This window comes from Syngnathus floridae, chromosome 5, assembly GCF_059516105.1.
Source record: "Syngnathus floridae isolate MCC-2025c chromosome 5, RoL_Sflo_1.0, whole genome shotgun sequence".
NCBI lineage: Eukaryota > Metazoa > Chordata > Actinopteri > Syngnathiformes > Syngnathidae > Syngnathus > Syngnathus floridae.
The window spans coordinates 13,076,995-13,089,671 of NC_142417.1; the positions used below are offsets into that span (position 1 = coordinate 13,076,995).

Consider the following 12,677-nt stretch of genomic DNA (forward strand, 5'->3'; position numbering starts at 1 on the left):
TATTCCCCCTCATTATTCCCAGTAAAACCACAACTTGTGTGTTTTTATGCCTTGATGAGAAATTGTTCAGCAAAACTAATAATAACGTACTACTACTAATAATAATAATTACCCTCAAATATGCCTTTTGGCAGTTTTTAGTTCATAAATTTGACAATCTTTTTAAATGTACCTCATTTCATGTCATTCTCTAACTTCATAATTACTGCATATTTTGAATTGCGCAGTCATCACTATGAACGCAAAACATGTTCACCAAGGGTGAGTACAGGTAATCTCAACTCACGCTACACGGATTTGCCTTCATATGAAGCCATGTCGCCAGGGGTGGTCACACTTTGACCCCGACTCGTCTCCGCTGACAGGTTCCTCTGCTATGCAGCCCTGTCACTCAACCCCGTGCACCAACAATGGCAGAAATTCCAGTATGTTTGTTTGGTTAAGGATGGCTCTCTGAAACCCCTGAACCTCTTCGGGATCCACAGCGGCCTCCGTCACCCAATGTCAGTCCAAATCCAGTCTGCAGGAGTAAAGTTCACCCCGTGTCTCAAGAATAAGCAAGGCATTTAGCATTTGTATCGCTTATGTTCCTCAACAATGGCGCAAACAGGCTAAATCCACCTTGAAATGCACTTAGTAGAACATGTCAACATGTCAGTCTCTGTTGGCTACTACGTTCCGTCTTAATCCAGCCCCATTGAATGCTGACAGTTGTCTGTGAGTCAGACATTCACGAGGCCTTTGTCACCTCAGCTTTTGAGTCGTAGCAGCTCCGGCGAAGAGCGGAATCCTCGGACGCACGTTCAAACACACGCTGGGTATTAAGCTCCACGACCATGCAAAAGACGAAAGGGGAGGAGAATGCGATACATACCTTATGTAAACAGAAGAACCAAAATGACGCAGAGAGAGAGTAGTAAAGGCTCAACCGAGGGCGAGGATTATCTTTGAGAAATGAATAGAGGCCAATTATGAGTGCTCTTGTGCTGCCAGTATCTGTCATTCTGAGATCCCTTCAGGGCCCAGACAAGGTATGGTGCCTGAGAATGGGGGTCTATGGTCTGCTTGATTTACTGTATTTTTTTTAAGTTACATGAACTCAAAATTTCAAAACAATATACCGATATAATTTAGTAATTTTGTGAAAATTGTCTTTCTTGCTTTTCATCCCAAAGAAATAGTATTATATACAATTAGGTGTTCTTTGTCTTGTACCCCAGCATCAAGATAAAAAAAAAAAAAAACTGAGCAAATTGTTTTGGAGCCAACAACTTGCTTTCTTCATTTTTGTTATCTAACATTGTTGCTAAAAATGTCAATAATTTACATTTTGAAGTTGTTCCAACTTTTACATTTCCCTCCCAAAAAAAAAGAACCAAGTTGTGCTTTAGTTTTTACGGTGACAAAATTGTGCTCTTGGGGAGTCTCAGCTTCAAGAAAATCATAAAAAAAAGGTAAAAAAGAAAAACCTATGGTATGAAGAGTGTTGAGGAAGAGTTGCTGTCCACAGTCTCCTGAGTCCAAGGACACCTTTTCATTTTTTATATTAATACTCCCCTACAAAAAAACATGAAGGTTGTCTCGTTTGTGTTTCTCATATTAAAATGTGCTCCAATGGTCACCTCGAGAAAGATTCAGTCAGCACAATTTCTCGACTCTACTTCAACCAGAAACATAGTAAAAAAAAAAAAAAAGGTCAGCTCTTGTCAGCAGACGAGTCCCGTTGGTAGCCCAGTAGAGGTGGTTGAGGGCTTGTGAAATGAGCTTATCTGACCCCTGATAAGAACAGGATACCCTTAGGAATGGTCTAAATTCAATACACATGGCGTCCACTGTGGCTTTTATCAGAGGGGATGTAGCTGTTTGAAAAAGGAATCTGCTGTTGCACGGTGCTTGCGGGGTCTTTCGCGAAGGGTCCGACACAACACGGCCTGCAGAACACAAATGCTTGTGGCCACTGGCCAGCAACAAGAAAAGGGTGTGTGACTATTGTGTCATACATTGCGAGTTTACTCCTTAGACATTTCTGAACAAGTAATTATGTTGGCGGACTGATCCAACGACTAAGGTGTTTTCCAACTCGGTTAGTTTTCATTATGTCCAAACACTGAGATTTATTATGGGGACACTAAATAGATCTGCCAAACCACAGTCCCTATGGTGATTTTTTTCTGATTGCAAAGTCTGTATTGCCATGATCCATTTTTGCATGGCACACGGCTTGTGACAATGTCATACAATTATGTCAAGATTCTATCACTGTATTTCATTTTTGGAAAGACTTTCTTGAACTATCCTAGCAAACATCTAAGATTAGAATATTTCAAAGTGCTTTAGGGAATGCTCTAAAGTTTGTTGGGAGAGGGAGGGGGGGTTAACATGAAATACAATGAAACATTATAGTGAGCCCAGTAACATGCATTCAACATTTATATAACTTTGTTGAGTGCATGTTTTACTTTCATGTACAGTACATCTTTTTACTTTTTAAGGTTTTCATTAGTAGTAAGTAGAAGTAAATTCAGTTGTATTAAAATACACTAATCTGCAGGTAATCTAACTGCTGTCAAAAAAAGTAAGTACAATTATACAACTTTTAATTGCAATGTAGGTGCGATGTTAGTGTTCAAACGGTGAATAATGTTGCTATAATATTTTTTTTAAGTAACTTGGGTTTCTTAGCATTGTATTTTAAAGTTGGTCATTATGTTGGTACTTTGAGACCTAAGTATATTTTCTGAGTAGTACTTGGTGTTTCAAGTTTGAGAACCGCTCAGTGAGGGATTTTGGTATCATGTGTCAAGCCTGCATTTTATGAGCAAAGCATTTGAGAGCTAAGATTTGATGTCACTACAATGTTTTGAAATAAAAATGACACAACACTGATACTATTATAGAATTTATTGAAACATTTTCTTGTTTTGAGTTGTGCAGGGGACAAAATTGTCACCATTAATCTTAATATAAAGAAGCAATTTAAATTTGTGGACTGCCAGAAATTCTGGTATCGTCTGGTAGGGTTTATCATGGTAGCTTTCCATGGAATGCTTCAACAACTGTGGGATAGATGACATTAGGAGCATGCATTATTGGGGATCTTCTAACTTGTCATCCATCACTGTCATCAGTAGGCTGAACGAGATGCAAAACTAATGCATGGCCCAGCCGCACTCAGACAGTATTCAATTGTGCTTGTCGAAGAACTTTTATAGAGAAAATCTTCACAGCATTTACCCTACAGGATTGGAAAATTGTATGGTTGGTATCAAAGAAGCAGAAACAACAACAAACAATGCAATTGCGACTGATTCGCTAACGTTCGAGGAAAATTAACAAAAAGAACGAATGCTTAATAAAGATGACTGATATTGCTATATTTAGTGGCCATTAGGCTTTGCACATTTTTGGCATTAAACAGCATTCTGACTGCCAAATGATTTGTTTGCTCTGACCTGTTATGACGAGGGTTAAGTGCAAATTCTCCCACTACTGCCGAGAAGGGGAGATTATCGTTACGCTTACCGCTGGTTTTCTAAGAAAAGAATAAATGTCACGGTAATTGATGCTCTCCACTCACGTACGCTGGCTTTTGCTACTGCCGATTGTGCGTTTGTGAACATGCACGCTAAGGCTGAGCTGAGCTGAAGGGTTGGCTTGTAATGTCACGCAGATCGACTGCATGCAGGATAGGCCCCCTGGCTGCTGTCGATGTCTCCCTGATTGATTCTCTCTCTCCTGTTTAGGCAATACAATCTATGTGGTGGGACAAGTGGCTCGTAAATAAATCACACTCACACACAATGCAGTGAGGATCAATGTCTGTGGCTCACAGCTAGGCAGGACTCATTTATTTGTTGAGAGACTGCTTTTATGGTATTTGTTGTTGATGATGTGCGTGTCGTGTATGAGTGTGTGCGACATGGCAACAGGCATGAGAGTGTGAAAGTGGAGTTGATGCAGAGTTTGCCCGATTCTCCCTTTCCAACAAAATTCACCATGATGAAAATGTGGCAAAATAGGCTGTTCTGTACAATCTTTTTTTTTGTTTATTTTGATGTTAGCAAATGTTTGTCATTACGTTGTAGCTCAATGTGAGACTGCATTTCTTGTTCAGAAGACCCTGTATACTGCATTCAATGCATCTGTTCTCTGCAAATTTTCTCTTGCAAGATATACATGACGAAACAACACTTATGGGCTGATTTTACTCAAATTTGCACGTGCAAAAACAAGATTGTATCCGCCAAATGGGCAAAATCACAAAGTAGTGTATGTGTTGTGGAAGGAGTAGCTACAGTTTATGAATTTAGCACTCACAATGTGATTTATTGAAATTGAGGTTCATTTTTGTGGCTGGTTTTGCATCAAAAGGTTGATGGGTACAAGTTGACACTGCTGGGTGAAATAAGTGTTGATGTGGCGAATGGCTCTTGTAAACTTTTGTAAATATTTTTCAACAATTATTATTCAGTCAAGGTCACCGAACGAGCCACTGAGACACTTGCTGTTTAAGGTTTCAAACTATTTGTGACAAAGGACAACTTTGATGCAGTCTAACCCGAGCTTATTAAAATTGACAAACAAAACAAAAAAATGACACAGACCATTAAAATTAAAACTAACTCAATTGAAAAGACTAAAGTCAAAACCAAATACAAACTAATGAAAAATCCCAAACTATTATAAGCTTCACTGGAAAGAATTTATGTTGTGGACCCAAGTTTGACTCAGTTATACCTACAAAGGGGTCCAGTTCCTCATACTCGTGGGGCACCCCAACCACAGAGCTCTCTGAGAGACATGATTGAATGCTTTGCCCAAGTCCAAATCCCAGATGTCCTTGCAATATTGCAGAGGCCTGTTAACCAAGACTGGAGTTGCCTGGTTGGAGGTGGTAAGGCTTTACCACCTCCAACCAGGCAACTCTTGTTGGAGCACCTGTCACCAAGGACCTTTTTCACCACCTGTGCAACCGCAACCCCAAAGATAGACGAGCCACCTCTATTGCTTGTATTTTGCATGCTGACAAGTCTCAGACTTCTAAATGATGATCGGAAAGCCATTCGAAAGGTTATTTCTTTGACAAAGCAATTCTAGTATTCCAGCTGACAAGAATTACACTGTACTATCCACTGATCTGGAACTAAATAACTGGATCATACAATGTGTGACAACATGACAGAAAACGGATTTATCACACTTTAATTACTACTGAGAAATGCAGTCTGTAGCCAATTTCATAACAAAATCAAATCATCTGACCATGAGAAAATGCTTCATCTTTAAAAGGGGGGGGTTAAAAAAAAAGCTGATAAGAATATGAGCTTAATTCTTTAGGTTACCTCCCTCATTACTATTCCAAGGAGGGAGGATGCTTGAGATAGTGCTGTGCATGAGCTGTCTCCTTCCTTGCGTGATTATTAAACTTGTGCGATGGGCAGGCCACTCACTCCTCACTCTCCTCGTCCTCTTCATTCACACCTAAATGTTCCCCAAGGAAAACAGGAAAGGGAGTGTTTGAAAATCATGAGATGATACAATGCACATCTAACACACTCCAACGCACGCTATCCTCTCAAAACAGAGGGCGGTAGGAAGAAGGTCCATACAATGTATTTGAGTGAGTTTATCAGTGTAGTAATTTAGAGTTCCCGTTACTAAGATAAATGTGACCTCACATTAATTTTCTCATTCAATTGTGCTCATAAGAATTTCATTCACACAAAAAATGTCAAGCCCAGAGATGGAGAGAGGGCATCTCGTTTCACAAGATTGAAAAAAAAAAATCTACAGTGTTTCATACCTTGAATCCAACACAGTAGTAAATTGGGAACTTCTGATTTACAAGAGTTGTTGGAACTCTAGAAGGATGATTGAAAAAAGGCACAATTTTACTACTAAATGGTCTTAAACAGTTTAATGAAATGATAAATTTAGTGAAGTCAACAAGCACAGACCCCCCCACCCCCACCCCCCTCGGACCTGTTCCCTCCCTGTTGTTTAATGCTTGAATGCCAAATCTCAATTGCCAATGGTTGAAATGTCACTTGCCCATCTAAATGTATCACACTGTGGTCCGGCTGTTACTCAGCCTTCTAATTCGGTGATGAGCTGTAAAGTGACCTGCGTGTTAGACTGTGTGACTTAGTGGGGAAGAGTGCCGTTCCAGGGATTTCCTTTCACACATTCCCTTGGGTGAATATTTATACACACCCCCAATCCCTAAACTTCAACGTCACTGGCTCCTCGAGGCCTTTAAGGGGGCTCTGTCTCTCAAATGCACGTCGACATTGTTCCAAGTATCATCTTTGGCCTCGAGTAAACTGAGAGGCCAGAAATAATTGATGATGATCTTGGCTAGGCTATCTGTTGGCAGGGCTGCCAACACTTTCTCCGACTTGCTACTCAGAAGGTTTGTTCCTGAAAACTCCATTTACACTAAACAACTAGAGCTCCAAATTTGCATCTCATTTTATGTGGCATGCTGTGTTGCATGCAGTACACTGGGACCCATTCAAACAAATCTCCAACTATACTTAACATCTCTGGATTGATGAATCTGGTGTTAGGTGACGTGAAAATATATGTATTTCAGGCAGAATTTTTTTTTTTGTTATGATGTACCCATTGCCCCCTTTTTAATGCTTTTTAGGATAATGCCTTCAGGTTTAAGATAAATATATGTATTTTAAGCAGTATTTTTTTGTTATGATGTACCCATTACCCCCTTTTTAATGCTTCTTAGGATAATGCCTGCAGGTTTAATATAAATATATGTATTTTAAGCAGTATTGTTTTTTGTTATGATGTACCCATTACCCCCTTTTTAATGCTTCTTAGGATAATGCCTTCAGGTTTCAAGCTGTCCATGCCTTGCATCATCTCCCACTGATCTAACCAGACCCTTTATTGTTTCATTTTGGAGCACAGGTATCTGATCACTGACTTTAATCCATGGCCATAGAAGAGGTTTAAAACACTCTGGTTTCATCTAATCTTCAAGCTCAAACCAATCCGAGCTTGAAACCCACCTTTCTCTGTGATTGGAATGGACAAATAAAGGGCTCTCCCAGAACTCTTGTGAAAGAGGTCTGTGTGCTTTGTGGATTAGGCCTGTGCGTGTTTTCTCAGTCTCTCGTTCTCAATTAGACTGAAAAGAATGCAAAATGACTCACCTGTTCGTGGAGTGCGATTGTTACCACTCAGCTCATTTCAAGAGCTTCTCTAGTATTATGGATGACAGGTCTAAGAAGGCAGAGATAATTTAATAAGAATGGAAAAAAGGAAATAAATACAATATGAACACTTACAAACCTTACACAGAGGAAAGCTGATTTGAAGTATGATCATAGCTCTCTTTTCTCTCTCTCTCTCTCTCTCTCTCTCTCTCTCTCTCTCTCTCTCTCTCTCTCTCTCTCTCTCTCTCTCTCTCTCTCTCTCTCTCTCTCTCTGCACTTGCACGCACACACATACGAGCGAAAAGGCGCAAGAGGCGTGCGAGAGATTTTTGTACAGGCATTGTAAGGACAGCTCACGTGATGTAAACAAGGGTCCTTAGGAAACCGGCGCATGTTTTGTATCGGAGGTCTGCACTGTCAAAACAACATTGTCGTCCAGAAATGGTAGTGCTAAAGCTTTTTTGCTACATACCTATATTTATTTACTCTAAAGTATTTGCTGTGCTCTCTGTGCGTTTTTGCTGTTAGCTTCTGCTGCTGATTCTCTTGTAAGATCGTTTCTTAAACAAGACAGTATCAAAACAGAATAATAAAAGTTCATGCCTCACTGGAATGTAACGTGACATCTAATCGACTAAGTGTGGTAATTAATGGTCCGAAAAAACTAAAATTGAATCGCTTGAAAGCATACACGTTTTCTTCATAGCAAACAACGTTTCAAAGGGTTTTACACAGTCCAGTGCAAGCCTTATGTTTGTATTTTATTTGCATTTCTTAGTAGTGTGCTTCTTAGTATTATATGCTGTGTGAAATCATCCACCATCGTTAAATCTCGTATCGTCTCATAAATACAGTAACGTGGTCTGAGGTGTGTCAAAAAAATTTGGTGCCCCTGTTTGTTCAGGTGCAGCAAAGAAAAAGAGTTTTGTGCACAAATGCAACCAGTGTACAAAGTTAGTCTGGAGCCCCTCCTGACTTTGACCTCTCAGTTAGTTCCCCTCTATACCTCCATAGAGAAGCCAAGATAAAATAATCTTTAGGGTAGTCATGATTGAATATTTTTAGAATTGATTATTATATAGATTATTCCATTGATTAATCAAATAATCTGATACCATTTAATTTGTGTTAAAGTGCATTAAAATCATTTTCACCCAAATAATTCATTAACCAATTATTCTTGTTTATTTGGTATTATTTAGTGAAATGACTAAAAACAACTAAACAGTTAAGCAATATCCCTCAACAAAGATATACATGTGCTTATTATTTTCCAAAGTAAAATCAGATATGTGCAAATGTCTTGTTTTCATTTATTAATCAAATACAAAAGAGAAAGTCCGTTTTCATGAAGGATGAGAGAATTCAGAGAATTATTACTTTCGACCATCTGAAATCAAATTTGAACAATCTTTGGTTAAAAAATGGCTCTAAATTATTACTCATTTATTAAAATACAAGACAATTAATTTGATAATCGGTTAGTTGTTGATTAATTTATTGACACCTCTAATAATAATGACTTACCATCTAGGACGCTGCCATGTCTCTCCTATTGTCTGCTCTATAAAGATGTATTACGTGGCAAGCTAAAAAAAACCTCTGTTATTGGGAGACTCATTTAGGAGGAAGCACCTGTTTCTGCCAAGTGTCTTCATGTAAGCAGTGATGGACAAATAATCGATTTAAAGCAATAACTGCAACAAGCCAAAATAATATTGACTTTTTGGTTCACACTGTATAGCACAATGATTCTTTTGTTTTTTTGTGTTTTTTTTTACAGGCACATGCCTGCTGATCTTCAGGCCATCGCAGTGAAACAAGTGTTGATGTATGACACTCAAGCTATTGACCCTCTTGTGTTCACCTAACCCGTAGTGTCCAGGTAAATGACTTTATGGAGGAAATGGGTGATAATGCAAACAGATAAGCACTCTGGTACCTGTTGACCACAGACAGGAGCTGCTAAATCAGGAACCTATGACACGGTGCTCCATCAATGCTTGCCTCAATGACACCCACAAGGCATTGAGGTCTTATCTCCTGTGGCCCCTGCTTAGCATTCACGCTATTCACGCAAACAATGCTACCTCTTCCCGTTCAGTGGATCTGTGACTGACAGTGGGTGTTGGTGCACTTGTGTCTGACTTCAGCATCTATCTGACGCGGGGCTGTTTATCCAGTCCAGATCTCCCCACCAAGACACAATAATGGGTGTGTGGCTTCCTAACCACTTCCCATGTTGTTTGTCCAACTGGACTTTAATAATGGACTTGCCTCTCCTTTCTGCAAGTTGGTTTCCTCCTGAGAACTATCTGTGGTGGGAGGTCAGGGCACAAAAGTTGTCCAACAACCAATGCAAAAGTGCTTCCAGGTCAGGACAGACTAAACATTTACATGCGTAAAAAAAATAATAAAAATAATTAATTGAAACCGGGATTAGCACTTGTGCCGATGCAGTTTTCCGATGCTGAATAGTAGTGTTCACCCAGTTAGTTCTCATCCTCAAGAAGATTTTGTTGTATGTTTTCCGAAGATGTAGTTGAGTCGTTCAAATGTTGTCTTTCCGTTAGAAGGCCTGTTTACAATGAATATCTTTTTGTTTCAATTTATGTGCAATCCACGTTCATTTGTTCATCATTTTTGTTCAGACCTGTTTGATTGAACTGAAATCAGGGGAGAGGATCTAGGAATCCGATGCTTTCATAATGATGCCTGTCAAACAGGGCCATAATGAAGCTTCTCTATTAAGCTCTTGTGGTCAGCATACCGCTCCTGCCCGCAGTCTTTTTATGAATGGCAGATTTTGACAAGGCAGCAGCTCAGGTGGGGAGCTGCTGATTCTGGCGATACCAGCACCAGAGTCAAACGAGGAATGTGGACATGACTCCCCCATCACATCTACCTCCAAAACCCCCAAAGTTGAGTGCCTGGCATCATAACGCTACCTCCTCATGTGGTGAGGAGAAGAAAGCGTGGGGCAGGCGCACAGATAGTGGCAATGTTTGATCTGAAGGTCGCCAGCTCCTTGCTGGCAGTGAGAGATTCTTGGCAGATGAGGCAGGCTCTTATTTAATAACATGAAGGGGAAGCGGACCCTTTACTCATAATTAGGCCTAATTACACTGAAGGTGTGGACAGACAGCCCAAGAAGAGACAAACTGCCTTTATCCACAGACTTAGACTCAGATTACCCAGAGCTGTCTTATCTGTTACAGGCAGCAGAAGCTTCAACCCTCCTCTACTACCTTCTGCCCCTTTCTGACATGTTATTATATGGGCATTTTTAATGAGAGAAGCAGACAAACCATATTATATTGAGAGATTACTATGGGGCTGTAAAATGGTGGATATGAAAAACAGTTATTACTCAGCTTCTGCTCACAGTTATGACTGTACAGTTACTTTGTTTAACAAAGGTGGTTTCTGGCATTTCTAATCTGTGGCTTTGCAAATAGATCTGAGTGACATCCTGCTGCCTTTTTGTTTCCCTTTGAATAGCTCCCCACTAGAGCAGTTTGTATTTAGGTTTGTGGGTGACTGGAGCTGGCACCAAAACAGGGTCATTGTTCAGCAATGCTCAGCAAATGGAAATGCTGACGCCTGGTTAAACACAAGACGCAGTCCAGCGGGAAGTCATGGCAGGGGAAAGTGGCCATTGTACTCATCTTGCGAACATAGTTTGGTTTGGCAGCTCACGCTCCCTGCATAGTGACACCTCCGTCGCTGTTGTGTTTATGTGAAAGGGAGCAGTGGAAAGTTGAAACCCCGCACCCAACCAATCAACCCACCCACCAAATGTCTTTAGACAGTGACAACAAGCTACTCAGTTCATGAGTCACAGATATACACGGCCCTTCTGCAAGGAAGACAATGAGTAACGCCTAATCCACCTGTTATCACGGTGAGCCTCCTCCTGTCACATACTCACGGTCACAGAAGTCTTGCAGCTTAAGCTAAAGACCCTCGCAAAATCCCTGTTATTGGGTTTTGCCATTTTCTTCGTACCACAGGAAAACAAGTTTGTACAGTTGTTGACCGAAGCGTTTCTTGTCAGGGTTGTCTATAGTGGATATGGAAATGGAAACTTGAGGGAAGTAATCAAAAGGCCAAGGAGCCCTTTGGAATATGGAAAAAAATATCATGCCGTCACATCAAATATCAAAATAGGAATTCAAAACGTATTAAGTTAACTAATGAGCTTGGTTGCGAGGTTTGAAATAGATTCAACAAGCATAACTGGACACTATGTATGACTGTATAACTGTACGTATACGTAACTATAACTATAGCACTAAAATAACTGGTGTGTGCATTGCCTGTAAAATATAAAGGTGGGTCCAATTATTCTTGTAGTGCACAGGTGTCAAACTCAAGTCCCGGGGCCAGATACGGCATTTCATGTGGCCCGCGAAGGCAAATTGTGCATCAAATTCGTGTGTCATTACTAGAATTGCAAATAATCTTCACTTTTAATAATATCTGTTTTTTTTTTTAATATTTGACCAGTTTTTACTCATCTGATTTGAAAATGAGTTGTCAGTTTGTTTTGTAGCTTTTACTGTATATAGTATGAGGTGCTCATACATTTATTTGGGTTGACAGTCATAACGGCCCTCCGAAAGAAGCTATGACTACAATGCGGCCCGCGAAAAAAATGAGTTTGACACCCCTGCTGTAGTGAGTCCAGCTACCAACGCCTGGATAGAGTGATCGTGTTAAGGAAAAAAAAAAAACTTTTAACGCTTAACCATACGCCATGATTTCACTTCATCCAAATTATGGCAATCAGTAAAAATTTAAGACTGTATATTATTTCTAAGTCTTAGGTGCAGAATTTGCGTGTTTTTGTTTCAGGTAGGGACGTCTACTGGGGTGTGGTTACATGGGGGTTGTTGACAGGTGTGACTGGAGAATGACTGTTGCGCAATAAACGGTCATTCGCTGTTTCCGTGGCAACTGACTTTTTGGTGGGCACATAACACAGGGACATTCTTTTGGGCAGAGATGTCGGGATGTTTTTGTAAGTGGATGGCAGGTATGCATGGTATGCATAGAAGGTTGATTGTCCACTCCCTGATGTCCCTAGGTTTGATTGTGAGTGTGAATGGTTGTTGGTCCATATGTGCCCTGTGATTGGCTGGCGTCCAGTTCAGGATGTACCTCGACAATGTGGATAGGCACCAGCCACCTGTGACCCTTGTGAGAAAGATGAATGAATGGGTAGCTTCCATGACTCCTCTCTCAAACCATCGGTCCTCCCTGTCCAGAATTTTAACATTTTAACATTGAATCAAAAATTATGTTCACATACAGTATCGCTGTCGGTTGATAAAAAATGTGAGGTTCAAAACTTTGTTTATTGGTTCTACTATACAGTGTCTTCCCGCCATTAAATACATCATTGTCATTTCTAAGTACGACCATAAGTCTCACTTTTTTCCCCCCTCGTTTGGGTGATCCACCAACTGATACTCAGGTGTGACTTTTATATACAGA

The 12,677-nt window shown here is 40.2% G+C and overlaps 1 protein-coding gene and 1 long non-coding RNA gene across 5 annotated transcripts in view; one reads left to right on the forward strand and one right to left on the reverse strand.

Annotated features, from left to right (window-relative positions):
* Positions 1 to 3,551: 3,551 nt before the first annotated feature.
* LOC148398253 (uncharacterized) lies at positions 3,552 to 7,429 on the reverse strand. The gene is made up of 5 exons (XR_015858633.1): positions 7,315 to 7,429; positions 7,176 to 7,245; positions 5,804 to 5,861; positions 4,939 to 5,481; positions 3,552 to 4,881 (listed from the first exon to the last, which is right to left on the reverse strand). It is a non-coding gene; the product is annotated as an uncharacterized LOC148398253 (long non-coding RNA).
* Positions 7,430 to 7,483: 54 nt separating this feature from the next.
* gnb1l (guanine nucleotide binding protein (G protein), beta polypeptide 1-like) overlaps positions 7,484 to 12,677 on the forward strand; it is a 28,197-nt gene continuing 23,003 nt past the window's right edge. For all 4 annotated transcript variants that reach the window (XM_088376400.1, XM_088376403.1, XM_088376401.1 and 1 more), the window contains exons 1-2: positions 7,484 to 7,622; positions 8,962 to 9,063. The gene's annotated coding sequence lies outside the window, so the exon portion shown is untranslated. The remainder of the gene's footprint in view (positions 7,623 to 8,961; positions 9,064 to 12,677) is intronic.